The sequence below is a fragment of the Trachypithecus francoisi genome, unplaced genomic scaffold (assembly GCF_009764315.1).
Source record: "Trachypithecus francoisi isolate TF-2019V2 unplaced genomic scaffold, Tfra_2.0 Lachesis_group1, whole genome shotgun sequence".
Lineage (NCBI taxonomy): Eukaryota > Metazoa > Chordata > Mammalia > Primates > Cercopithecidae > Trachypithecus > Trachypithecus francoisi.
This window is the reverse complement of record NW_022681454.1, coordinates 40070487-40098262: the sequence shown is the minus strand read 5'-3', so window position 1 is coordinate 40098262 and position 27776 is coordinate 40070487. Positions and strand designations below refer to the sequence as shown.

The 27776-nt window shown below is 41.2% G+C and overlaps 1 protein-coding gene across 9 annotated transcripts in view; it reads right to left on the bottom strand.

The window, feature by feature from the left end:
- RHOH (ras homolog family member H) overlaps nt 1-27776 on the bottom strand; it is a 54038-nt gene that overhangs the window by 13826 nt on the left and 12436 nt on the right. Inside the window, exon 1 of one of the 9 annotated variants that reach the window (XM_033214052.1) lies at nt 26597-26617. The exons of the other annotated variants lie outside the window; for them this stretch is intronic. The gene's annotated coding sequence lies outside the window, so the exon portion shown is untranslated. Of the gene's footprint in view, nt 1-26596; nt 26618-27776 lie in introns of those variants that run through there. 9 annotated transcript variants of the gene reach the window in all.

Below are 27776 nucleotides of genomic sequence, written 5' to 3'. Positions count from 1 at the left end.
TCACGCCTGTAATCACAGCACTCTGGAAGGCCAAAGCTGGTGGATCACTTGAGGTCAGGAATTCTAGACCAGCCTGGCCAACATGGCGAAACCCCATTTCTACTAAAAATACAAAAATTAGCCTGTCATGGTGGCTAATAATCCCAGCTACTCAGGAGGCTGTGGCAGGAGAATCACTTGAACCTAGGAGGCTGAGGGTGCAGTGAGGGGGGATCGTGCCAGCTGCACTCCAGCCTGGATGACAGAGTGAGACTCCGTCTCAAAAAAAAAAAAAAAGTCCTTTTTATATTCTTTTAGATATTCAAATAAATTTGAATACAGCCTGGGTATTGGATGGCATTAAAGAACTATTGCTAATTTTGTTAGGTGATAACTGTATTGTCAGGCCCTTATTTATTAATTTGTCAATATTTTAAGGCCCTTATCTGATAGAGATGTTGATGTATTGATAGGAAAATAAATAAGATGTCAGGGATTTATTTTATATTATTCCAGAAAACAACAAGTAAAAACGATGGATAAAATAAGATTGGAAAAGTGTTAAGAACTATTGAGGTTGAGTGGCGGGTACACGGAGTATATTAGCCTATTCCCTCTTCTTTGGTGTAGCTTCAAAACTTTTTGTGTTAAAAGTTTTAAAGCGTGGGGGCTTTTGTTTTCTTTCTTTCTTTCTTTCTTTCTTTTTTTTTTTTTTTTTTGAGATGGAGTTTCAGTCTTGTTGCCCAGGCTGGAGTGCAATGGCAAGGTCTCGACTCACTGCAACCTCCACCTCCCGGGTTCAAGCGATTCTCTTGCCTCAGCCTCCCAAGTAGCTGGGACTACAAGCATGTGCCACCACGCCAGCTAATTTTGTATTTTTAGTACAGACAAGGTTTCTCCATGTTGGTCAGGCTGTTCTCAAACTCCCAACCTCAGGTGATCCACCCTCCTTGGCCTCCCAAAGTCCTGGAATTACAGGTGTGAGCCACCGTGCCAAGTCCCAAGCTGTGGTTTTATTCTTACTCTCTGGTTATAGAGAAAATAGAGAAAAGCATCACCAAAAAAGAAAAGTATACTTTACGCTATAGTGACTTTTTCAAGTATTTGAAGGCATGTGCGTGGAAGTGGCAAAAGGATGACAGCCCAGAAGCCTAGAGCCTGCCTCCTGGTGGAGGGATATGGAAGAGGAAAGCCACAGTCCTGGGTAAGGATTCCCAGACAAGTCAGGGAAGAAAATCTCACACTTCAATACAGACTCTACCTGCAACTCAGTAAGACATCACTATCTATTCTGAGGAAGTAAGGGCCATCTCTAGAATATATTCCAACCAAAGGAGGCCCCTGAGATGACCCAAACTCAACTTTCTAACTGGTATCATTACCTTCAATAATTTCCCTTGGCCCTCCCTGGATAGAATTCTGCAGAATCAGCTCTTTGCAAAAGAACAAATGTCATAATGAAAATACCTTACAAAGAAAAGAAACTCAAGAGTGAAAATGCATTACCCACATGAAACCAGATGAGAAGTCAAAGTAACTCTGAGAGTGGGGAAGACCCTCTGCCCTGGGGGTTCTTGTTGTCTGAAAAGGTGAGGGGGCTTTGGGAGTTTTCTATCTTAGTATTTTGTGTTTTCCTCTTAGACATAAACGTAGCCTTTGTCTGTGAAAATATGAAATCTGCCTGATGTCTGGATAGACCTCCACCAAGTCCAAGATACTCCCTAGCTGTAAAGCGCCATCTGTGACTAAGAAAACCATCACATCTCAGGGTTTCCCCCATCCCTAACCCCAGAACCACCAACCACCACCACCATCCAACACACAGATTCAAGCCATTGGTCGTGGACAGCATTTCCTGCTTTTACTTGCTGGTCCAAACAGACTGAAGATGACCTCCCTATTCTGGCTAAATTCTCTCCTCATTTTTTCCAGACCATTTCTATATATCCTATTTTCTGATTATAAAAGTAGTACATACACATTATAGAACATTTCAAAAACACTAATCCAAAGAAGACGAAAATCAGTTACCACCTAGAATCAAAAGCTATAAAATATTAGCGTACATTTTTCTGGGGTTTTTTTTCAGTGCATCATTTTTTTCCAAAACCAAGAATACCATACTTTATATGTGGTTTGGCATCTTGTTTTTCTTAATTTAACATTTAGGTCTTAATTTAACATTCTATGTCAAGATTCTTGACATAGAAAATGGCTGCATAAAATTTGATTATATAAACATAGCATCATTTATTTAACCAATTGCCTACTGTTGGATAGTTTAATAATTCCTCATTTTCACTACAATAACATTGAGTGAGTATTTTTAATATAAATATATGATTATTTCTTTAGGATAAATAGATATGAGAGCAACTGCTGGAACAGAAGAGATAAAAAATTGAACCAAGTTATATTCTATGTATGGGCCTATCATCTCATCACTATCAACTCTCACTGGGTATAATATTTGCAAGTTTGATTTGTTTTCATTTGCATTTCATTTACAACTAGTGAAGATTAAAATTTGCTCATCTGTTTTTTGACAACATATATTTTTTCTTTTGTAAGTCATCGGTTTTACCTACTTTTCCAGCAAGATGGTTATGGTTTCTTAATGACTTTTAAAATCCTTTTAGAGATTAAGGATTCAACGTGTGGCAAATATTTTATATATATACATATATATATATTTTGTGTGTGTGTGTGTGCCCATGTATTCTGGAAATTTCCCAAATTCCTGGTACTCCCCCTTCACTCAGCAAGCCCTAACCGAATGTAAAGTAGCATGTTCCCTGCTGCGGAAAAAACTCAGCATGATGAGATGGCTTGAAAGGTCATCTAATTCAACATACTCATTTCCCCCATGAGGAAACCAAGGACTTGAGAGAAGTGGTTAAGCTGCTGGGGGCCCACACGAGGCCCAGAAACTGAGCCAGCTGAGTCAGCACACTTTCCATCTACACAGGATTTTTTTCAGATACACATTATGTCTACATCGTATAGCCCATACTTAATTTCCTTAATATTTTAAGCACAATGCTCATATAGCTAGATAGATATGCCAAATTATTCATACAGTAGCAACCTTTATTTCTTTGCCTTTTTCCCAGAGATTTTATTGTGTACTGATGGGTTTTTACTCAAAAGGTAGCTCCCAATGCTTTTTTTGTTTGTTTTTGTTTTTGTTTTTTGTTTGCTTGTTTTCAGACAGAGTCTGTCACCCAGGCTGGAGTGCAGTGGCCAGATTGGCTCATTGCAACCTCCACCTCTCAGGTTCAAGTGATTCTTGTGTCTCAGCCTCCTGAGTAGCTGGAATTACAGGCATACACCACCACACCCAGCTAATTTTTATCTTTTTAGTAGAAATGGAATTTCGCCATGTTGGCCAGGCTGGTCTCAAACTCCTAACCTCAAGTGATCTGCCTGCGTCAGCCTCCCAAAGTGCTGAGATTACAGGTGTGAGCCACCACACCCGGCCACAGCTCCCAGTTTTTTTTTTTTTTTTTTTTTTTTGAGGCGGAGTCTCGCTCTGTCGCCCAGACTGGAGTGCAGTGGCCAGATCTCAGCTCACTGCAAGCTCCGCCTCCCGGGTTTCCGCCATTCTCCTGCCTCAGCCTCCCGAGTAGCTGGGACTACAGGCGCCCGCCACCTCGCCCAGCTAGTTTTTGTATTTTTAGTAGAGACGGGGTTTCACCGTATTAGCCAGGATGGTCTCGATCTCCTGACCTCGTGATCCGCCCGTCTCGGCCTCCCAAAGTGCTGGGATTACAGGCTTGAGCCACCGCGCCCGGCCAACACAGCTCCCAGTTTTAATATAAAAATACTTTTCAAACATCTGTTCCCTTTCTCATCCACTTCCTTCGAGATGGACCATCTCTCTTTAGGAGAAATCATTAGGCTTTCCAGCATTCTCTAGAAGTAGGATAAACCCTTAACTTGCAGATTGCTTAAGCTATAAAAGAAGTTGAGGCATTTAATATTTTGTTCTGGATATGCAGCCCAGAGCACTGGAAGGAGTGAGGTGTTTTAGTTTTAGTTTCAATGTGTAAGACTGCAGATATGCAATCATTTGCAAAAAGCCCACATTGTGGAGTTGACAGTCATGGTTAGATTTTTCTTTTTTCTTTTTGAGATGGAGTTTCACTTTTGTTACCCAGGCTGGAGTGCAGTGGTGTGATCTCAGCTCACCACAACCTCTGCCTCCCAGGTTCAAGCGATTCTCCTCTCTTAGCCTCCCAAGTAGCTGGGATTACAGGCATGCACCACCACGCGTGGCTAATTCTGTATTTTTAGTGGAGATGGGGTTTCTCCATGTTGGTCAGGCTGGTCTTGAACTCCCAACCTCAGGCGATCCACCCGCCTCGGCCTCCCAAAGTGCTGGGATTATAGGCGTGAGCCACCGCGCCTGGCCAGTCACGGTTAGATTTTCATCTCCCTCACTGAGCAGCAGTATAACCTTGGGCAAGTCACATAACTACAACTGCAAAATGTGAATAATCATGCATCGTTTGTAGGATTTTTTTTAAGGCAACTGAAAAGAATCTATTTCCCATGCCTAGATGAATGCCTGACCCTTAGCGGATAAGGATAACAATAAACACACACATTTGCCAGACGTTGTTTTAAGTGCTTTATAAAAATTACCTCCTTTAATCATTACAATAAGACTGCATGTGGTCAATACCATTTTTGTCTCATTTTACAGCTGGGGGAACTAGGGCACAGAGAAGTAATGTACCTTGCCCAAGATGACAAGCTAGTGAGAAGAGATGCTGGGGTTCAGGCTCTGGCAGTCCAGCCTCTGAGCCTACTCATAGGTCTCTACCTCCCCTCTCCCTACCTCTCTCTTGGCGGGAGCCTGCCTATCCTTGAAACCTTGATGAAACTAAGCAATCCTAAAGCAATGGCAGAGGGTGAGGAAGAAAGGCTGGAAATACATTTTTCTGCTGGCGGGTGATTTCCTTCTTACTATAAGCCTGATTTCTTACAGCATTTTAAAGAATCAGACACTCACACACCATTTGATAAGCACAAGACCACCATCTTTGTAGAGGGCAATTGAACAGAATCCAGCAGCATCCTTAGTGTATTTGACACCCACAACTGATCATCTATCAACCTCTCTCCTCTAGGTGACAAAATTATTTTCCTAGTAATGTGTAAGAATCAGGAACAGTCTTTTTATTTTTTTATTCATTCTTTAGCTTTAAAACGAACAAGTTCCTTTTTTTTTTTAATTGAACTTTAAAAAAATCATTCAGGTCAGGTGTATTGGCCGACATCTATAATCCCAGAATTTTGGAAGGCCGAGGCAGGAGAATTGCTCGAGGCCAGGAGTTTGAGACCAGCCTGGGAAATATAGCAAGATTAGCCAGGTGTGGTGGTGCATGCCTGTAATTCCAGCTACTTGGGAGGCTGAGACGTGAGAATCACTTGAACCTGGGAGATGGAGGTTGCAGTGAGCCGATCTCACCGGTGCACTCCAGCCTGGGTGACAAAGTGAGACTCTGTCTGAAAACAAACAAACAAAAAACAAAAACAGACGAACATCTCTACCAAAAAGTTTTCTTAATTAGTTGGGCATGGTAGCATGTACCTGTAGCCTTAGCTACTCAGGAGGCTGAGACAGGGGACGGCTTGAGCCCAGGAGATCAAGGCTGCAGTGAGTCATGATCACAACACTGCACTCCAGCCTGGGTGACAGAGTGAGACCCTGTCTCTAAAAAATGATAACAATAATTCAGTAAAATATTTCATGTATGAATTAAAATTTGTACTTACCAATCAAAATTAATTATACTCTGTAGTTTGCATTCTGCTTTGTTATTTTAAATTTAAATACAAAACTCTGAGAGAATAACAGAATTGAAGTAACTCGAGTTCTGTTCCGGGGTTTCTGCAATCACTGTGCTATCATTGTTTATGTCTAATCTGCAGCTTAAACTCAGGACTGTGCTGTGCCACAGGAGCTGAAGATGCAGCTTGGCCCCAAAGCTCTAGTGAAAGCTGTACACACCATTAAGAACTTACTCTGACTTTATCACTGCCAGCGCATGGTGATAATAAAAACAGACCCACACTGGTTTTATTACTGTTTTAAAATTCTACATAAATGATACACCCCCTCACTTCCTGTACTTAGGGGGGACCCCTTGCACCACTCCATCCTTTAAATCCTTGCCAGTGTCTATTACACTTTTAAATGCATAGACCTTTTAATCTAGCAATTCTAATTCTTTGAACACATTGTAGTGATGTGTCTGCACAAGTAGGCAAGATATGCAAGAATTTCCATTGCTACATTATTCATGACAGCAAAAAAAGAACTGGAAAGAACTGAAAGGTCCATTAAGAAGCAGGGGTTAAATTAATTATGCCATATCTATTCCAGATAATCCACTCAGCGTTAGAAAGAATTAGGTCAGCCTCTTTGTATTGCACAGAGAAGGTATGATGTACAGAATATCTCCGAGACATCGCAGGTCCAGTTCCAGACCACTGCCATAAAGTGAATCTTGCAGTAAAGTGAGTCACACAAATTTTTTTGTTTCCTAGTGCACATAAAAGTTATGTTGGCCAGACGCAGTGGCTCATGCCTGTAATGCCAGCACTTTAGGAGGCCGAGGCGGGCGGATCACCTGAGATTGGGTGTTTGAGACCAGCCTGATCAACATGGAGAAATCCTGTGTCTACCAAAAATACAAAATTGGCCGGGCACGGTGGCTCAAGCCTGTAATCCCAGCACTTTGGGAGGCCGAGACGGGAGGATCACGAGGTCAGCAGATCGAGACCATCCTGGCTAACACGGTGAAACCCCGTCTCTACTAAAAAATACAAAAAACTAGCCGGGCGAGGTGGCAGGCGCCTGTAGTCCCAGCTACTCGGGAGGCTGAGGCAGAAAAATGGTGTAAACCCGGGAGGCGGAGCTTGCAGTGAGCTGAGATCTGGCCACTGCACTCCAGCCTGGGCCACAGAGCGAGACTCCGTCTCAAAAAAAAAAAAATACAAAATTAGCCAGGCATGGTGGTGCATGCCTGTAATCCCAGGTACTTGGGAGGCTTAGGCAGGAGAATCACTTGAATCAAAGAGGCAGAAGTTGCAGTGAGCCAAGATCGTGCCATTGCACTCCAGCCTGGCCAACAAGAGCAAAACTCCGTCTCAAAAAAAAAAAAAAAAGTTATGTTTACACTATACATGATGCCTAAAAGTCTACATGGCTTAATTTTAAAATACTTTATTGCTTAAAAATGCTAACAATACAGCCTGGGCAACACAGTGGGACTCTGTCTAGATAAAAATTTTTTAAAAATTAGCCAGCTGTGGTAGTGCACCCTTGTAATCCCAGCTACTCAGGAGGCTGAAGTGGGAGGATCACTTGACTCCGGGAGGCTACAGTGACCTATGATTGCACCACTGCACTCCAGCCTGGGCAACAGAGCAAGGCCCTCTCTTTAAAAAAAAAAAAAAAAAAAAGTTAACAATAATCTGAGCCTTCAGCAAGTCCTAATCTTTTTGCCTCAATATTGATGGCTGCCAGTTGCTCAGGGTGGTGGTTGCTGCAGGTTGGAGTGGCTGTGGCTATTTCTTAAAACAAGACAACAATGAACTTTGCCACACTGATTGATTCTTCCTTTCGTGAAGGATTTCTCTGTAGCATGAAATGCATTTTATCCACAGCAGAACTTCTTGCAAATTGGAGCTAATCCTCTCAAACCCTGCCACTGTTTTATCAACAAAGTTTATGTAATATTCTAAATCTTTTGTTGCCGTTTCAATGGTTTTCACAGTATATTCACCAGAAGTAGATTCCATCTCAAGAAATTACTTTCTTGGCTCATCCATAAGAAGCAACTCCTTATGCATTAAATTTTGTCGTGAGATTGCAGACATTCAGCCCCACCTTCAGTCTCCACTTCTAATTATAGCTCTCTTGCTCCTTCTACTACATCTGCAGTTACTTCCTCCACTAACATCTTAAATCCCTCAAGTCATTCATGAGGCTTGGAATCAACTTCCTCCAAACTCCAGTTAATGTTGATATTTTTACCTTCTTCCATGAATCATAAATGGCATCTAAAATGGTAGATCCTTTCAGAAGATTTTAAATTTACTTTGCCTAGATCCATCAAAGGAATCATTATCTATGGCAGCTATAGACTTACAAAATGTATTTTTAAATAATAAGATTTGAAAGTTGAAATGACTCCTTGATCCATGGGTTGCAGAATAGATATTGTGTTAACAGGCATGAAAACAGCATTAATCTCCTTGTACATCTCCATCAGAGCTCTTGGGTGACTAGGTGCATTGTCCAAGAGCTGTAATATTTTGAAAGGAATCTTTTTTCTGAGCAGTAGGTCTCAACAGTGGGCTTAAATTATTCAATAGACATTGCTGTAAACAGATGTGCTGTCATTCAGGCTTTAGTTGTTCCATTTACAGAGCACAGGCAGAGTAGATTTAGCATAATTCTTAAGGCCCTAGGATCTGTTGGAATGGTAAATGAGCACTGGCTTTATCTTAAAGCCACCAGCTGCATTAACCCCTAACAAGCGAGTCAGCCTATTGAAGCTTCGAAGCCAGGTGTTGACCTCTCACTAGCTGTGAAAGTCCTAGATGGCATCTTCTTCCAACAGAAGGCTGTTTTGTTTCCACTGAAAATTCTATTGTATACTGTAGCCACCTTCATCAATGACCGTAGCTAGATCTTCTAGATAACTTGCTATAGTTTATTCATCAGAACCTGCTGCTTCTCTTTACACTTTGGTGTTATGGAGATGGCTTCTTTCCTTAAACCTAGTGAACCAACCTCTGCTATCTTCACACTTTTCTTCTGCAGCTTCTTCACCTCCCTCAGCCTTCATAGAATTGAAGCAAGTTAGGGCCTTGTTCTGGATTAGTCTTTGGCTTAAAGAAATTGGTTTGCTCTTCTATCCAGACCACTAAAGCTTTGTCCAAGCAATAAGGCTGTTTTGCTTCCTTATCATTCATGTATTCCCGGGAGTTGAACTTTTCATTTCCTTCAGTACATTTTCCTTTGCATTGACAACCTGGCTAACTGGCATGAGAGACCTAGTTTTCGGCCTCTCTCAGCTTTCAACATGCCTTCCTCATTAAACTTAATGATTTCTAGCTTTTGATTTAAAGTGAGAGACACATAACTCTTCCTTTCACTTAAACATTGAGAGGTCATTATAGGTTTATTAATTGGCCTAATTTCAATATCGCTGTGTTTCAGGGAATAGGGAGGCCCCAAGAGAGGAAGAGAGGTGGGGGATAGCCGGAGCAGTCAGGACACATACAGCATTTATCCATTAAGCTTGCTATCTTATATGGGAATGATTCACCGTGCCCCAAAGCAACTGCAATAGTAACGTCAAAGATCACTGATCACAGATCACCATAACAGATACGATAATAATGGAAACATTTCAATTATTTTGAGAATTACCAAAATATGACAGAGACATGAAGTGAGCATATGCTGTTAGGAAAATGGTGCTGATAGACTTGCTCAACACAGAGTTGCCGCAAACCTTCGGTTTGTAAAAAAATGCAATATCTGTGGAGTGCAATCAAATGAGGTATTCCTGTACTAGTAACTGAAAAAAAGCAACCAGTCGAACCATCTGGGAAGGGTTTTCCATTTATGTAAGAAAGATAAATGTGCAAACTTAGTCTAGTGAGATCTATCTTCCCTTGCTAAGAAGGACATTGGCCCAGGCAGAGGAAAAGTCTCTGCAATGATGGGCAAATCGAGGTTTACTGGGAATTCTCAGCTCACCTGTCACATGTCCCTCTCTAGAATAAATTGTACTAGGAACACAGCAGTTACTCCCTCAATTGCCTAAGGGAGAAGAGGAACAAAGAGGAATAATCTAAGAACACAAGTTTATTCAGATTTTCTTAGATTTTTTCAATCTTCTTTTGAAATACAGACATAGGTACTTTTTATACAGATAATATTGTAGATACAGAGCAATAGGATAAAACATTTCAAGAAACTGAACAAAACAAATACATAATGACCCTGAAACTACCAGGATATTCCAGAGTAAAATTCTTTTTTAATGGTTCAGTTCATTGCTTACGCATATATAGTGTTCTATTAACATGACATTTCAAATCCACAGAAGTCTATAAAAAAGTGACACAATATCTGCCTTTAATTGTCTTTAAACTAGGCCTACTTTTAAGGAGCCTAATGGGACAGAAGATAATAAAGAAAATGTTAATATAGTTTAGACTAGGCCCAAAGGTTTAAATTTTTTTTTTTTTTTTTTTACTTAGTTGATAATGTCTCTGGCCCTCACTTTTTTTTCTCTATAGAAGAAATTATTTCATTTGGAGAGGTCATGCAATGGCCACACAAAGGCAGAATGGTGTGGCTGTACTTCATCACCATAAAGTACCATATAGCTAGGACCTCAGAGAATAAAATGCTAAATTAGAGAGAGGAGACGCAATGTTCTGCATATAAATGACCTCACTCTGGTTCATCCTGCAAAAAATTAAAATTTAAACAGCCAAGTTCTATAATAAAGGTAAATGCAAAATGCCAAGAGAACACTAAGGACAGAGTGTTAAAATCTTCCAGGGTTGTGGGGTGGGGAGGGGGAGAGGAGGAACATTTGAACCTGGTCTTGGAGGAGAGAAAGAAAATAGGACTGGTGGACCGCATGCAGGCAGAGGAAGTGGCTGGTGCCCAGGTGTGCACGTGGGTATTTGGAGAATAGACGGGGGGCTATGATGGCTGAAGCACAGGTGGAAGATGATGTTAGAAAGGGACAGTAGGACCAATTTGTAAAAGGCCCTTTATGCCATATTAAGTATAAAATAACCTGCATCCAGCCGAGTTCTCTCTCCTTACTTTTCTCCTCAGCTCTGTCCCTGCTTTACCTAGCCAACACAGTTTCTCATGCATTTTTCTGAAGCTATTACATTATTACATAAATTCACATACCTGTAAGTATGAATGCATATAATGATTACACACACATTTTTATATACAAACAGCAGCATACTACTCTGCTGCAATTTCTCCAGACTATGCAACATCGCTGATACTCTCCCTTGGCCTTTTCTGCTTTGACAGCTTTAATCCTGCTGTCGTAGGCTTTCCTGCCCCGGCTCTTCCTGGTGAACTTCTACCCATCCCAGAGCCCAGCTCAGATGCTACCTCTTGCATGAGGCCTTCTCAATAAGCAATATATTTCTCCCTTATTTGAGCTCACATGTCATCTTTAAATGTTTTACATTTTTGAATAGTGATTACATGCCTATAGTAACATTTTAAAAGTATAAAAGTGAAAAAATATACCTCCCTTCTATGGTGCCCAGGCCATTTTCCCAGAGGCAACCATCGGACTAAGTTTCTCATGCACTTTTGCAAAGCTATTACTTTATTACATGAATTCACATGCACATATGTATGAATGTATGTGTGTAATTATCACACACACACTTTTTTTGTTTTTTTGAGATGGAGTCTCACTCTGTTGCCTAGACTGGAGTGCAATGGTACAATCTCGGCTCACTGCAACCTCTGCCTCCTGGGTTCAAGTGATTCTCCTGCCTCAGCCTCCCATGTAGCTGGGACTTCAGGCATGTGCCACCACGCCCAGCTAATTTTTGTATTTTTAGTAGAGACGGGGTTTCACCATGTTGGTCAGGCTGGTCTCGAACTCTTGACTTCAAGTGATCCACCTGCCTTGGCCTCCCAAAGTGCTGGAATTATAGGCATGAGCCACTGCACCCGGCCAACACACATTTTTATATACAAACTACAGCATACTATATACTATACTCCGTGATGCCTTTCTCACTTAGTAATAGATTGTAAATCTTTTTCCTTATCAGTAGATTGAGTCACCCAACTCTTTCTAAATTCCTTTAGTACAAGACTAAACAATTCCTTCCATTATGGATCAATCTTAAAATACAAATATAATACTAAATATAAATGAAAAGTCAATGTGAAAAGGCTGAGACTTTCTCACTATACTCTATATAGAGGCAGCTTGTGGTGATCAGAGCCCTGGACTGACTGTCAGGCTTGAATCCCAGCTCTACCACTAGTTATATGACCTGGTTCACGCCATTTAGCCTCTCCAAACCTGTTTTCTCATCTGCAAAATGAGGCATTGAACTAGACGGGCTCTCAGGGCCCCTCCAAGGCTGGTAGTTCACGTTTCTGTGAACCATCGATATCATATACTGCCTTGAGAGCAGATTTGAATAGAGAAAAGGGTGAAGGAGCATAGAGCCTAAAGCTCCTGCCACCAGATGACCTTTTCCGGCTCCCAGGCTGTTCCTCATGCCTTCCTTGACTTCCCTAGCCTTCCCTCTCCACCCCCAGCCGCGGCCCAGAGGCATGCCTGCAAAAAAGCCCTCAGCCTGGGTTCATCAGCCAAGCTAAGCACAAGGGGCCCTAGCAGGTGCCTGATTTCCTGTGTTCAGTAGCCCCTATCTTAGATTTACACAAGGTAGACCAGAATTTGGGCATGTTTTCCTGGGAACATGTGCCAGCCCAGTTTAGAGTCCACTGGCCTCATTCTAGAGCGAATGTGCATATAATAAATGCCTTAGAGAGCTCTCGGAAGCTTGGAGAAACCACCAGCTCATCTGCAGACTCTCAGTAGCAGAACAACCATGTGGCCAAGGAGGCTGAGAGGCCCAGAGGTGAGTATCATTTGGGCTTGATGAAATCCTTCTGTTCTTCAAAGCATCCTTATGCTTTGCCGGACAAAAAGGCAGCCATGGTCATATCACTCATTTGCCTCCCAAATGTTCACACCAAGGACAGAAGTTTTGGACCTTGTACAAAGCATTCCACACCTTAAAACAGTCAAATATCACGGACCAGATGTCCATCAGGAGAGTAACTGGTATATGCCCTAAACTGGAAAGGTGCTCACTAACCACCTGCTCTTAGAACGATGATTTGTGGCTCTCATTAGATTACCCACAGCTCCAATATGGAGTTGGACATCCATCTTTGACGCCAACTCGAGTAGCCCACACAGCTACTGTCGGCATATTTGAAATCAGGAGGCATAATCCTAACTCCGTTTCTAGCAGCAGGGACTTTCAGAAAACATACTCCTTGTGGGATTAATTTGCCATTTCCATTCATTTTTGCCTTAATTTGTCTCTACTTCTAAAATACAAGTCAAGCTGCCACACAAAGTAACTTTTATAAGGTGGGGGGAAGACAATACGCCTCTTTTATCATTGAATTCCTTACTATTGTAGAAAAAATATTTAATAATGTGGGGGAAAGTATGTGACAACATTGTTACATAGATAAAAGAAAAGCAAGGCCAAATTGGTATGTGCAACATAATCCTGATTTCTTAGTAAAAATAGAGGAAAAAAGTCAGAAACTAAACCAAGATTTTAACAATGCTCATATACTGGTACAATTACAAACTGTGTGTGTGCTTATCTGTGTTTTCTGAGTTTCCTTCATAGACATACATCTCTTCTATAACAAAAAAAGTAAAAATAAAATCTCATGACCCTTTGTAAAAGAAAATATAAACACATCCTGTAATTTCTTCCTGGGAAGAGGTAACATTTGCTAGTGTCACTGGATAGTCACTTTAAGAAAGTACGGCCAGCAGGACTGGGTCCTGGATCAGGATTGGCCCCTAACTGATGAAATTACTTGAACAACTCCGAGGCCCCGACCCTCCTGCCACATGTGACAGAGGAGCAAGTCTCAGTAGGTCTGTAAGTTCCCTTCTCACTCATTCTGGAACTCCTCAGAGCGGGGCTCTTTCACACACCACTCAAAAAATTTTTTTAATTTGTAACATTCCAGTGATTTGGATTGTGTCCAGCCCATCCTGCTCAGCATGCTAGAAAGATTTCTAGGAGAACTAAGATCCTAGGAATATTGGTTTCTTGGATAATATGATTGGGTTCCACTGTAATGACATGGGAACTTATTTCCTTTTGTCATTGAGACCAGAATCGTCAAGTTGGTCGAAATCTGAAAGATCATCTTCTAATCCTGCCCCCAAATTTCAGTCATCTGATAACCATATTTGAACTATTATTTATTTGATGTGTTTTAAAAATCAACTCTAAATGAACTCACATGGCCTTGTCCTAAGCAATTCAATAGATGAAATCATAGATTCGATTGTCACTTATAATTTTTTCTGAAAACATTCAAAGAAACATATACCTATTAAAAACATTTTTTAAATGCTTGCCCTAAAAAGATCTTGTTTCCCACCACTGGTACCCACATTGTGCTTGGGGAAATTTATATCCAATCCAATCCTCAAAGTTTTCAGAGAAACTGACACTTAGAGAAATAAACCTCTTGCCTAAAGACTCATATTTTTGTGAAAAGTCCTTATGTTTTATTATTATTATTATTACTATTATTGAGATGGAGTCTCACTGTGTCACCCAGGCTGGAGTGCAGTGGTGCGATCTCGGCTCACTGCAACCTTCACCTCCTGGGTTCAAGTGGTTCTCCTGCCTCAGCCTCTGGAGTAGCTTGGACTACAGAGGTGCCCGCCACCATGCCCAGCTAATTTCTGTATTTTTAATAGAGACGGGGTTTCGCCATGTTGGCCAGGCTGGTCTCAAACTCCTGGGTTCAAGCAATTCACCCACCTCGGCCTCCCAAAGTGCTGGGATTACAGGCATAAGCCACTGCACACGGCCTAAAAACCATTTTCGTAAAAGTATCAAAGAGCTAAAAAAAAAAAAAAAACAGTAACTGTCAGGCCAAAGTCTAGGAATAAAGGAGAAGCCAGTGAGGTAAACAGCATTTGTCAGCTGAAAGAAATGGAGATGAAAAAGCGGAAAACGAGCTGCAGTTCCAATGGCCTCATGGGGCAAGGATGACAGAAGTCAAAGGTCAGAGTCCACCCAGGGTGGAAAAACTAATGGACCCCAATATATATATTTTACTTATTTGTTTGGTTGTTGATACAATCTCGCCCTGTCACCCAGGCTGGACTGCAGTGGCATGATTTTGGCTCACAACAACCTCCACCTCCCAGGTTCAAGTGATTCTCATGCCTCAGCCTCCTGAGTAGTCGGGATTACAGGCATGCACCACCACGCCAGGCTAATTGTTATATTTTTAGTAGAGACTGGTGTTGGCCAGGCTGGTCTTGAACTCTTGACCTCAGGTGATCCACCTGCCTTAGCCTCCCAAAGTGCTGGGATTACAGGCGTAACCACTGCGTCCGGCTTCCCAATATATATATTTTAGCCAGAACCCCAAAGGGTACACCATAAGGGTAAGTGTGAGTCAGAAGTAATTCCACCCCCTTCCCTATCCCAAGAAACTGGAAAGGGACATTACCTTAGGCTCTGCTTAGAGAAGGAAGGAAAGGAAGGAGGGAGAGAAGGAGGACCATGAAAGACATACAATGCTTGAAAGACTAGAGTCCACCCGGGTAACTAGCATAAGTTTTCAAAACCCTCCCTGAAGAAATATTTTTATCCTAGGCCTTGGGAAACTCATACCAATCACTTTTCTATGGCAATGAAGAGCCCACAAAGACAGACCTTTTATTATCTTAAGGCATGCATTACTACCTAAAGTAAGAGGGACAAAAGGAGAAGAGAAATTGCTGTGGTGTTCACAACTCATGGTCTCCTCTTTCCCTCATTCTCTGGACTCCAGCTTGGCACCCACTCCTGATACTCCTGATGTCTCATGAGAGAAACCTCACTGGACATATGGTGTTGCAGTTTGAAAGAAAATGAGCAGCTTTACCAGGTAGTTTTTATCAAGATAATGAATTTGCCATGGTTCTTGGCTTTACCTCTTACCCTCAGAAATCTGATTCCCTCAACTAACAAGAAAGTATCTCACTTTACAGAGTGAAACTCACTTTAACCAAGGTCACAAGATTTGCTTATATATCGGGATGCCAATTCATTTGCTGATCATGAGAAACGCAGCTCTCATGAGGACTAGAATACCATCTACACGGCCTCTGTATTCTTTCCCCATGGAGAGAGCTATCAGAAAGACAAGCTCTGACACCAAGATGTTCCCTGGTCAACAGGGACCCAGAGTGAAAGGAGGTGACTGAATGATCCAAGAACATGCTTTAGCCTAAGCCTTACCTCTCCCCCACGGTCTTATCCATGGGATCATAACTGGGGAAGTCCATTAGCCAAGGTCCTCTCTCCACTGACAATGCATGGATGGGCACGGCCAGAATATGATTCTCAAACATGCCTGTTTTCCATGGATGACTAACTCCCAACTTTCTGATTAGTATCTCTTCATACAAATCCAACTTCTCCGGAGGACTCTAATCCTCTTCATGTACCAGGCTTCCCTAGGCTTGCCTTGGTAGCCCCAAGCCTACCTGAAATTACTTTCAAGAGACAATTGTAACGCAGAGGCTGAGGTGGGAGGATCACTTGAGGCCAGGAGTTTGAGACCAGCCTGGGCAATATAGTAAAACTCTGTCTCTAAAAAATAAAAATAAAAAAGAGACAACAAAGAAATGAAAAAGAGCCCACTCCAGGACATGAGCATTCGCTAACCTTCTGAAATCTCATAACCCCAAAGTGAATTGAAATGTACCAGAGGGTAATCCTCAAACACCATCCACCTTTCTCCAGCCCTCTCACCACCTGTGCATGATGCCCATATCTTGTAACATTCTCGTGTAGCGTGCAAACATTCATCAGAAAGCTTCCTTCTGCCCCGCCATCCCCAAAGTGCCACCTGTACCACCACCCGCCAACCAAATAGCAAAGGAAGAGATTAAGGAACCCGCATTACATCAAGCAAGTCTTCACAACACTGTACGCTTCGTGCATTTAAGCTTTTAAAACAAAGGAACTAGGCCAGGCACAATGGCTCACACCTGTAAGGGAAGCTGAGGCGGGCAGATCACTGGAGCCCAGGAGTTTGAGAGAAGCCCAGCCAACATGGTGAAACCCCATCTCCACTAAAAATACAAAAATTAGCCGGGCATGGTGGCACACGCCTGTAATCCCAGCTACTCGGGAGGCTGAGCAGGAGAATCACTTAAACCTGGGAGGCAGAAGTTGCAGTGAGTGGGGATCGTGCCACTGCACTCCAGCCCGGGTGACAGAGCAAGACTCTACCTTAACAAAATAGAAAAAATGTTTAAAAGAAACTAGAAGAAGGAAAATTACAATGGAGAGGCTCAGGCACAGCGGTCTAGGGCAGCTGTCCTAGGGTGACCTAGCTGAGTGCAATCACTACCCGGGTACCATCTGGAATTTTTGCCTCCACACCTCTCTCACCAGAGCGATTCTTTGGTAACTAGGAACTATGGCCTCACATCTGTTGATATTAGTTGTCTTAACCAGACCCTAACAAGGATTTCTTTTTAGAGATTTTTTGTTTTGTTTTATATTTTAAAATCTTACTAAAATTAAATTTTAAAACCTCCCAGTGGACTCTTCCGTGTTCCGTTTCCCATGAGGCTTTACGAACCTGGCCCAAGATGGGTGTGTGTGTGTGAGAGAGAGAGAAACAGAGAAATGAGAGAGAGAGAGAGAGGAATCAGGAACTAGAAGAGTGAGGCCCACACTTGCCATTTTTCTAAAACAAGGTTCAAGGCAACTTTCACTATCATAGTTAGTTACCGGTGGGTAAACTGTGCCCCTCTTACATGCACCTTTGTTCACATAATGATACAGAGGGGTGTGTTTCTCTACCACACAAAAAGTCTGTTTTCCCTTCTCCCTCCTTTAATGATATTCTTCTGGCTGAATTCTAGTGTCTTCCTAACCATGAGTCATCACTGCTATTCCTGCATAAAATAGAGTGTTCTGGGCCTCTCACTTCTAAGAAGGACTATAGTTTAGAAAAATCTGATAAGATGATAAGATCCCTACAGCACGTGTCTTGCTCTGAGATTATTAGAGACCCAGTTTAGGGGAACCCTCCCTACAGGGAGATGGCAAAGGAAGCAGTTCCCCGATCTATCAGCAGTGGCTGCCACCCCCATGATAAGGATCCCATGCAAGGAAGTCTAACTCTCGGGATTTCAGCCAGCTGGCACGGCCAGCATCCAACAAGTCCCCATCAGGGAGCATCTTACCAGAAGGTCCCTGCCTACATGGAGTGAATCAAGGGTGATAAAAAGTCCTCTCCCTACCAAATATATCTTCCATCCTTGGAGCAGCCCTTTCTCCTGAGGTTTGGTACTTTGTTGAAATGTAAATATCGTTGGAAGGTAAAGACCTTTTTTTTTACCATTAGCACGTTTACACAAATGTGCATCCAGTCCCATTCTTTCCTCAAAGCCAGTTTTGATTGGAGGAGAAGGAAGTTTTTTTTAAAAAAAAATCACCTATATACAAAAGAGAGGTGAGGATCAGAAGATACACCTTACTGGGCGTTGATCCTATTCTCTGGCCCATTCCCAGATAAGTGTAAGCCCTCAATGACTTCAAGCAGCACTGGTAGCCCACCAGTTTGCCATGTCATCTGTGGATTATCTGAAGTGACATGAATCTGAACTCTCAACAACTAGCAATCATGCAATCATTCCTCAAACATGTGTTGCACTCTGATGACAGGCTGGGGAATATTCTAGATTTAGCACACAGGACGAAGTAAACTGAGGAACTCTAATCCATCCCAAGGTCAAGTGTCCAATGTATGGATGAAAATTGCCTAGGTTCGTAATATTCATCGTAACGAAGATGTTAAGGAAGGATTTGGCAGTTAATTTGCTTCATTTGCTATCCACCCCACAGTCCTGGGAAGTATCTCTGTCATAATTTATACAGCAGTCGAGGCCCAGGGTAGTGAAGTCAGGGCAGCCTCCAAATTTAATCATCTAAATCATTATATGCCCTGGGAGTTGTTTACAATGTTTTCCTGGGAAGCTGTATTTTTAAAGCATCGGATGACTCAGAAGCACAGTCCAGCTGGAGGAACACTGTTAGACAGCTCAGGGCAGCTTTCTCAGACAGCTTTTCATTTGACCATCACAATCGAGAAGGAAGGACTGTGACATTATAATTCCCATTTCACAATTGAAGCAGCTTAGGCACAGAAAAAACAATCCGGCTAAAAAGTAAAACAAAACAAAACAAATCTGCTCTCTTTTTCCATTTTATTTCCTTTTCATCTCTTACAAACAAACTAACGGAACTATCAGAACAAATTATCTCATGAACAATCATTTATGACTCCACTGTTTGCAAAACCTCTTTCGGTCTTTGTACCATCCACATAAGAGCAATCAAACAGCTCGCTAAAAACCCAATGAAACTACCCCCAAGACATCACCTATGACACTTAAATGTCTTCCTGCATCACTTCATTTTTGCCATTAAAAATAATCAACATTACACTTTGGGAGGCCGAGGCAGACAGATCACTTGAGGCCGGGAGTTCAAGACCAGCCTGGCCAACTTAGGGAAAGCTCATCTCTACTAAAAATACAAAAAAAATTAGCCAGGCATGGTGGTGCACATCTGTAATCCCAGCTACTTGTGAGGCTGAGGCACGAGAATCGCTTGAGCCCAGGAGGCAGAGGTTGCAGTGAGCAGAGATTGCACCAACTGCACTCTGGGATGGGTGACAAAGCGAAAGGCTGTCTCAAAATAAATAAAATGTTTTTAAAAAAATAGAAATAGGCCGGGCGCGGTGGCTCAAGCCTGTAATCCCAGCACTTTGGGAGGCCGAGACGGGCGGATCACGAGGTCAGGAGATCGAGACCATCCTGGCTAACACGGTGAAACCCCGTCTCTACTAAAAATACAAAAAACTAGCCGGGCGAGGTGGCGGGCGCCTGTAGTCCTAGCTATTCGGGAGGCTGAGGCAGGAGAATGGCGTAGACCCGGGAGGCGGAGCTTGCAGTGAGCTGAGATCCGGCCACTGCACTCCAGCCCGGGAGACAGAGCGAGACTCCGTCTCAAAAAAAAAAAAATAAAAATAAAAATAAAAATAAAAAAAAAATAAAAAAAATAAAAAAAATAAAAAAATAGAAATAAAATATATGTTAAATAAAATGTTATTTGTTCCACTCAACTTACAAAACATACCTCTTGAAGGACTAGTGTGCTAATATACAAAGATATACATCCAAATAAGACACAGTTCCTACTTTTAAGATGTTTACAGTACAATGAGAGAAGACCAACAATGACAACATAAAGTAAGCTGTTCATTAATTTATGACATTCTCCGTAGCAGGCATTGTTAGTTTTCTGCTCCATACCTGTGCCTCTCTTTGTCATCAGTCATAGATAATATGCAAGCTTCGGGCAGTGGATCATGTTTGGTCTAGCCCAGCATTTCTCAACTTTTTTTTCAACATCATCTCCTTAAGAGCATTTTTAGACGCTTTTTTCCTAATTACCCCTTCCATGAAATTTTAATACCATAGATAAATTATATGTCTGTATATATGCTGTATGTATGACTGTGCTTTATACATATAAAGAGTGAGATATTTTTCCTGCCTTTTCCCTCCCACAAAAGCAATATCCTTCCCATAGGGGATGATATCAACAGCACCACCCTATCCACACCCTAGCCCAACACTCACGCTGTTCTCCACCATGCTTCCCACACCCATCCACTCTCTCTTTTAGCAATGTGTGGTCTAAGGGAGTTGTTAATAATAAGCCTATTTCCTGTTTCCCACCTTCATGGGAGCTGGGGTGGCTGTGTAACCTTGTTCTACCAATGACACGGAAGCTGGTATCTGTTTGGGAGGTCTCCGGGAACATTCTTGGTTTCCTGGAAAATCAAACAGCCACTGCCAACTCATCTTCCTTTCCACTCCAACCTTCCCATGCATCTTGAATGGAGCACAGAGCTAGAAGCTGCGGCAGTCATCGTGCAGCTATGACGAAAGACAACAGAATGGTAGGCAGTCTCACTGAGCCATTAGCCCAGGGCCGGAAACACAGACCTCCGACCTTCCTGTTACGTGGAGAAATGAATCCTGGTTGCTTTAAGCTCCCCCGTTGGTAGGTATTGTATCACTTTCAATTATACAATCGTTATACAAAGCATGTTAATTGATCAGCTGGGTGCCTTACAAGCAAGAGCTGTCCTCTTAGGATCATGAGTCATTGGTAAACCAAGCTGGAAAGAAGCACACACACACCCACACACACACACATGTAATCAGGAATATGACACAAATCAGACACGAGATTTCACTCCCATTTCAGAGGAAAAGTATTTTTCACTAAACAAATCAACATTTCAAAGAGTTATATGGTATTCCAACTAATATTTGGCATTTGGAATTAACAAACTTTTAGATATTTGGTATTACTGTGTAGAAAAATGGTCATGAAAAGATACAAGATAATTTTCCTTTATTTTCCTACTTTACACAAAATGGATATATTTATGATTTACCTAGGAGATATGTCTTTCAAAATATTTGAAAGTCAATTCTTTTCTAACTGAATATTTAAGATGCATAAGGAAAATGTGCTTCTTAAAGGATCTCTTAACTGGACGCCATGTCTCAGGCCTGTAATCCCAGCACTTTGGGAGGCCAAGATGGGTGAATTTGCTTGAGGAGTTCAAGACCAGTCTGGGCAACATAGTGAAACCCCATCTCTACAAAAAAATACAAAACTTAGCCGGCATGGTGGTGCATTCCTGTAGTCCCAGCTCCTCGGGAGGCTGAGGTGGGAAAATCACCTGAGCCCAAGAGGTGGAGGTTGCAGTGAGCCATGATCGTGCCACTGCACGCTAGCCTGGGCCACAGAGTGAGATCCTGTCTCACTAAAAGAAAAAAGAAAAAAAAAATCTCTTTGGGAACCTTTTTACAGGTTAAAATGGAGAAATAATCATCTGTATTCATCACTTGAATATTTTATATTTTGCTTAAATTATGATACTAGCTAATGCTAATTATCTCATATTTTAAAAATAGAAACCACTCACAAACTTAACTGATAATTCCAACATCTCTCACTAAAAGTGGTTTTCTATGCTTTGAGAAACTCAAAACCCCTCTAAATCTAAAGAGCCTCTAAATTTTATTAGATACAATTTAATTATAGACTTAGGGCTTTCAAAGCATTAGGTTTCTTTTAAAATGTCAAAAAAAAAAGTATCATGCCAGAATCATTTTAATTAATTTCATTATTAACTTCACACTGAAAACTGACATTCTTTTAATAAAGATTATTGGCCTTTTTTTAAATATACAAACAATATATGCTACTTATAGAAAAGACAGGAAAAAATGAAAAACATTTTAAATCATGTAATCTTATCACACACTAGATAATTTCTAACATATTTATTTACCTCCATATTCTGAATATGTATAAGTATACGTATAAGAATACGTATATAGTATAAGAATATACGTATCAGAATAAGATACGTATATTATAAGATACGTATCTAATATATACGTATTACGTATATACGTATCTAATATATACGTATATATACGTATATACGTATATAATAAGATAGTATAAGAATACGTATCAAGTATAAGAATACGTATATAGGCCTTTTTATATTATAAATACAAATATTATATATATATATATTTTGAGACAGGGTCTCACTTTGTCACCTTTATCACCTCATACATTTCTGTTGGGCATTTTAAGTTGTTTCTTGGTTTCTCTATTATTAGCAGACACCATTTTGTTGAGAAGTCTTGCTTTTATAATAAAACACCTTGCATTGTTTTCTTAGGAATAATTCTTAAATGTGGTAAAAGACCATTAACAACTTAAAGCTGACCATTCATGTTGTTGCCTAACAACTCACAATTTTTCTGAAAAGAGGCCTTTCTAAAGTCTCCTAAAACAATTCCAAATAATAATTTAGAATAGAGCATATTAAGTGGAGAGAAGAAGGGATTATTTGGCTCGTTTTCCTGACTGGCTGATGATATTGTTCATAAATTGTTCTTTGGCCAATATTTTGTAGGAAAAGAAAAAACTTGATTATAATTTAAAAGTTTCTAAGCAAACCTTAAAGACTATAAAGGCAACTGAACTTGTTATTTATTCTGCATTTTACATTGGTTACTAGTTTGTTAATGAAATAGTTCTTAAGAGTTGTTAAGCAATCCCAAAATTGGCAAAGGAAACAAAAAGTAACTATAATTAATGGATAAAATAATGAGCTATGTACCTGCTGAGAAATAAAACCAATCACGACAAAATTTATAAAGGAAGGAGCACTAACATTTAAATTCCAAATAGTCCGAGTGAGTGTAGGGAAATAAACAGAGTATGACCATTTCAGTCCTCCAAAGAAAGGACAAGTAAATCAGAGGAAGCTAGAGGATAATATAACTTTATAAGGTTGGTTTGTCACAGGTCCAAAAAAAAGTAGATAGAAACATAGGCTGAAAACACTGGTGATTTTTTAAAAAACACAATTGTACCATCTAGTTTTTTTGTTTTTAATATTTTTTGAGACCAAGTCTCACTCTGTTGCCCAGTCTGGAGTGCAGTGGCATGATCTCAGCCCATTGCAACCTCTGCCTCCTGGGTTCAAGCAATTCTGTGCCTCAGTCTCCCAGGTAGCTGGGATTACAGGCGTGAGCAACCATGCCCGGCTAATTTTTGTATTTTTAGTAGAGACCAGGTTTCACCATGTTGGCCAGGCTGGTCTCAAACTCCTGACCTCAGATAATCCACTCGCCTCGACCTCCCACAGTGCTGAGATTACAGGCGTGAGCCACAGTGCCCGGCCACCATCTAGTTTTTAAACAGAAGCCACAAGCATCTAGCCCCTGCTGGAGGAGAAACTTTAATTTTTCCTTCCATATATGTGTGTGATGGGTCTTTCCTGGTGACATATTAAGTGGGTAGTACTTGGGGAAATCCAAAACTATTAGTTTGGGGTTTGAACTCTGGACCCAAGTTTTACGTAGAACCCTCCTGTTGCATCCTGAAAACTATCCATGTGTTTTCATAGCTCTAGAATGTAATAGAAACACTGCCACAATCTACATTTCAATTGCTTTTCCTGAAATGTAGAGGATGAAAAAAGAAAAGCCAACCTCAGGACTCAGATAAAATACTCAGAGTTGCCTTTTGTTACTTCAAATGATCCTTTAAGTTATTAGCTGTATTTCTATCACATTAGGAAGCAATGTCAATGTTTAAGCTTCTTTCTGTAGATTTTGCACATCTTGGAGGGAAAACACTGGGATGATAACTTTCTTTTTTTTTTTTTGAGACGGAGTCTCACTCTGTTGCCTGGGCTAGAGTGCAGTGGCGCAATCTCTGCTCACTGCAACCTCTGCCTCCCAGGTTCAAGCAATTCCCTGCCTCAGCCTCCCAAGTAGCTGGGATTACAGGTGCCTGCCACCACGCCTGGCTCATTTTTGTATTGTTAGTGGAGATGGGGTTTTACCATCTTGGCCAGGCTGGTCTTGAACTCCTGACCTCATGATCCACCCGCCTCAGCCTCCCAAAGTGCTGGGATTACGGGCATGAGCCACCGCGCCCGGCCTGATGGCAATTTTAATACATAAACACTTAAAGACTCACAAATAAGATGTATACAAGTATATTTAACCTAAAAGTCATATGCTTTATTTGCTACAACAAATATCCATTGCTATTATATTTTTAAAGTAGATATTATTATAGATATTTCTCTGATATTGACAGATATTCTGTGTTTAGGAATATATGACAATATTGTTTTGGCACATATAGGAAATTGTGGTATTGTCAATAAGTAAGGGTTTTTCTGGCTTTTCCCCTCCTATTTCCTGTATGTGCCTCCAACCCTCTCTCCTACTTCCTTATCACGTGAAGAAGACAGAGAAAGACTGTTATTGATATAAATTTCAGCAAGTTACTGCCCAAATAGTAGAACTTGAGGAAAATCAGGTTTTATCAAGAAAAAGTATACCAAAGGGGATTTTTAGGTCCCTTAAAGGTTTTTGTAGTTGATTTTACGTCATTTAAATTTGACTCTAAATATATTGAGTTTCCTTTTCCTTGTTAGAAGGAATAATTACAGGCATTCTTATGCTTCTCAACCACAGTTGGGATCATTTTCAGCTCAAAACTGGAACAAAGACCAGGAGAATTTTTTGTGGCAACTGAGAAAAAAAATGCGAAAAAGGGAGAAAAAGGTTCATAGTAAGGGTTGTATGTTTAGAGGCTCTCAAGAAGGTGACAGCTGGACCTGGAGGGAAGACAAATGAAAAGTAGGGGTCCTGCCTGAAAGAAAGGAAAAGAGCCAAGGAAAAGATGTGTGCCAGTCCATTCTCTGCATTAGGTTGCTAGACATAATGACCTGGCAGAGGAAAATAATCTCCAGGAGGTAAGAGGAGTAGAGACTTTGCTACCAAACTTTGGTGTACATGGCATATTTGCGTTTTGAGGGCTGTGACTGTATGATGCAATATTATTATTAAAATAGATATTGAAACTTGCAAGAAACCTAGTCATGGATGTGCAATAATTAAAATGGTTATAGAAGTTAAGGCACACTGATTACAGGAACATATCTGTTATCGATTTTCCCTTTCTATCTCAAAGACAGATTTCCAATTTTTATGCTATCTCACACCAAGAGAACCTTGACTCACAATGTAATTAGTCAATTTCACATTCTTTTTCTCTGGAGGGATGGAGATGGGAGTGCGTTTCTCTTTCTCATCCTGTGTCAATCCACTGTATGACCGTGACATGAGAATGTGGCTTCATCTTACCGCTTCCAGCAGGGTTGGCTAATTTAAACAGACGGGTTTGGGGTAAGTCTCCATACCGTGCCTGATACTACAGTCTGGGAGGACAGGAAATGAACAAAGCTTTCAGCTGAAAACACTCAGTTCCCCAAATTGCAGGTCAGATACCCACTAATGGAAGATGACCAACTGGGCTTCTGTGATCAAAAGGAAAAGAACTATCTTCAAAGTTATCAAAGCCCAACCAGATGTTCAGCTTCAGATAGGACAACTACCTCTTACACTCAGAAGCAAGCATGTTACCCACTGGCTAATGCTAATGCCTTTCACCCTAAAAGCAGCCGGGCTGGTATCCAGTATGTTGCTTAGGGGCATCAGGTGACCCCACACTACTCACTACACTCTAGAGTTGGCCAAACCAGTGTTTACAACCTGCCTGCATTTCTTTTTCTTGTAAACTGAGTCTCGCTTTGTTGTCCAGACTGCAGTGCAGTGACACTATCTCGGCTCACTGCAACCTCTGTCTCCTGGGTTCAAGCAATTCTCCTGCCTCAGCCTCCGGAGTAGCTAGGATTACAGGCACATGTGCCACCACGCCCAGCTAATTTTGTAATTTTAGTAGAGACGGGGCTTCACCATGTTGGCCAGGCTGATTTTGAACTCCTGATCTCAGGTGATCTGCCTGCCTCGGCCTCTCAAAGTGCTGGGATTACAGGCATGAGCCACTTCACCTGGCGCTGCCTGCATTTCTTGTGCCACCCAAGGCATCACGAGCTGATAAGTAAGACATTAAAGTGGCATCTTGAGAGACTGCTTTCCCAAATGGGAACCAACCCTGGCTTCACTTGAGAGAATTCAAAACTAACAATTTAGAGCATTAATCATGTTATCTGAAGGGAACCAACTCTAGCCCCACATGCTACTCATTTTAAGGATCTGATGCTATAAATCTACACATGTATCTGCCATCTTACCCTCATTTCAGCCATCAGTTGGAGAAGCAGCATTTCAGCCATCAGTTGGAGAAGCAGCATTTCAGTCTTTATGAGCTTAATCTGATGTCAGTAATAACCAGAACTTCCTCTGCAATAATCCCTCTGCTGAGGCCAGAGCTCCTCACATGAGGCCTCTGGATCCCTGAGAGTCCGTGAATGGGTTTTAGAGGGTCCTTATATCCCCTCAGCCTCTGCGGCAAATGTTCATGTCCCTGTATGAGAAAGTCTTTGGCTCTCATTACATCGTCAAACGAATCCGTGGCCAAAAATAGTGATTAGGAAACATTGCTCCAAAGCATAAGCCAATCAGTCCATAAAAAACCCTGTTAGATGGGGAATAGAATAGTTAGCGCGTGCTTGTAGAAAGAGGTCTGATTTCAGGCGTTAGACTCTTGCACATCCAACAGACCCCGTGAGTTGCACCTCCAGTGTTAAGATGGGTCGTTAACTTATCCTTGATTTACCACACCATGTCTCGAGAGATTAGAGGCCCTGATGATGCGGAATGTGATTAAAGTAAAAGAATCATCTCCATCGTAAGAAAAGCACAAGACATTGAAGGCTATTTGAAAGCTATTACAATCACTAAATTTCCAAAGCCAGGTGAAGCAGATAATCTCAGAACCGTGGCTACTGCGATGTCATTCACTTTCATATGTTTATTTTGTGATATAAGGTTGTTATGGCGTAAGTTTAATTGTTATGACTATTTTTAGTGCAGAGTTCTGTATATAAAGTACTACATTTCATCAAAAATATACTTTCTTTTCTTCTTTAACATAATGTTATCATACAGTAAGGTCCAGAGTGTTTTCTGTCCATAGCACTCCCATATTCTACTACGGGTTTAACAACCACCTCTCAATGGCCGGAAAGAGACTGTTTATGGGCCCCAGACTCTCCCCATGACCTTCTTTCTCTGTGCTCATAGTTCCCCTGGCCATAGCTACTTTTAATTTGTTCAGATGCCGGACAAAACTGTTTAAATATGCAAGATAATTTTGTGCCACAAACTATATTCCTTTAAGGAATATCATAAGTACAGCTTCCTGTTTTGTGCTGTTTGTTTCTATAACAAATAAATAACTTGTCCCTCTGGGCTTTCTCTGTTTTCATTCCCCTTTTATATTATAAGTCCTTCAATTCTGAGCCTTTAAGT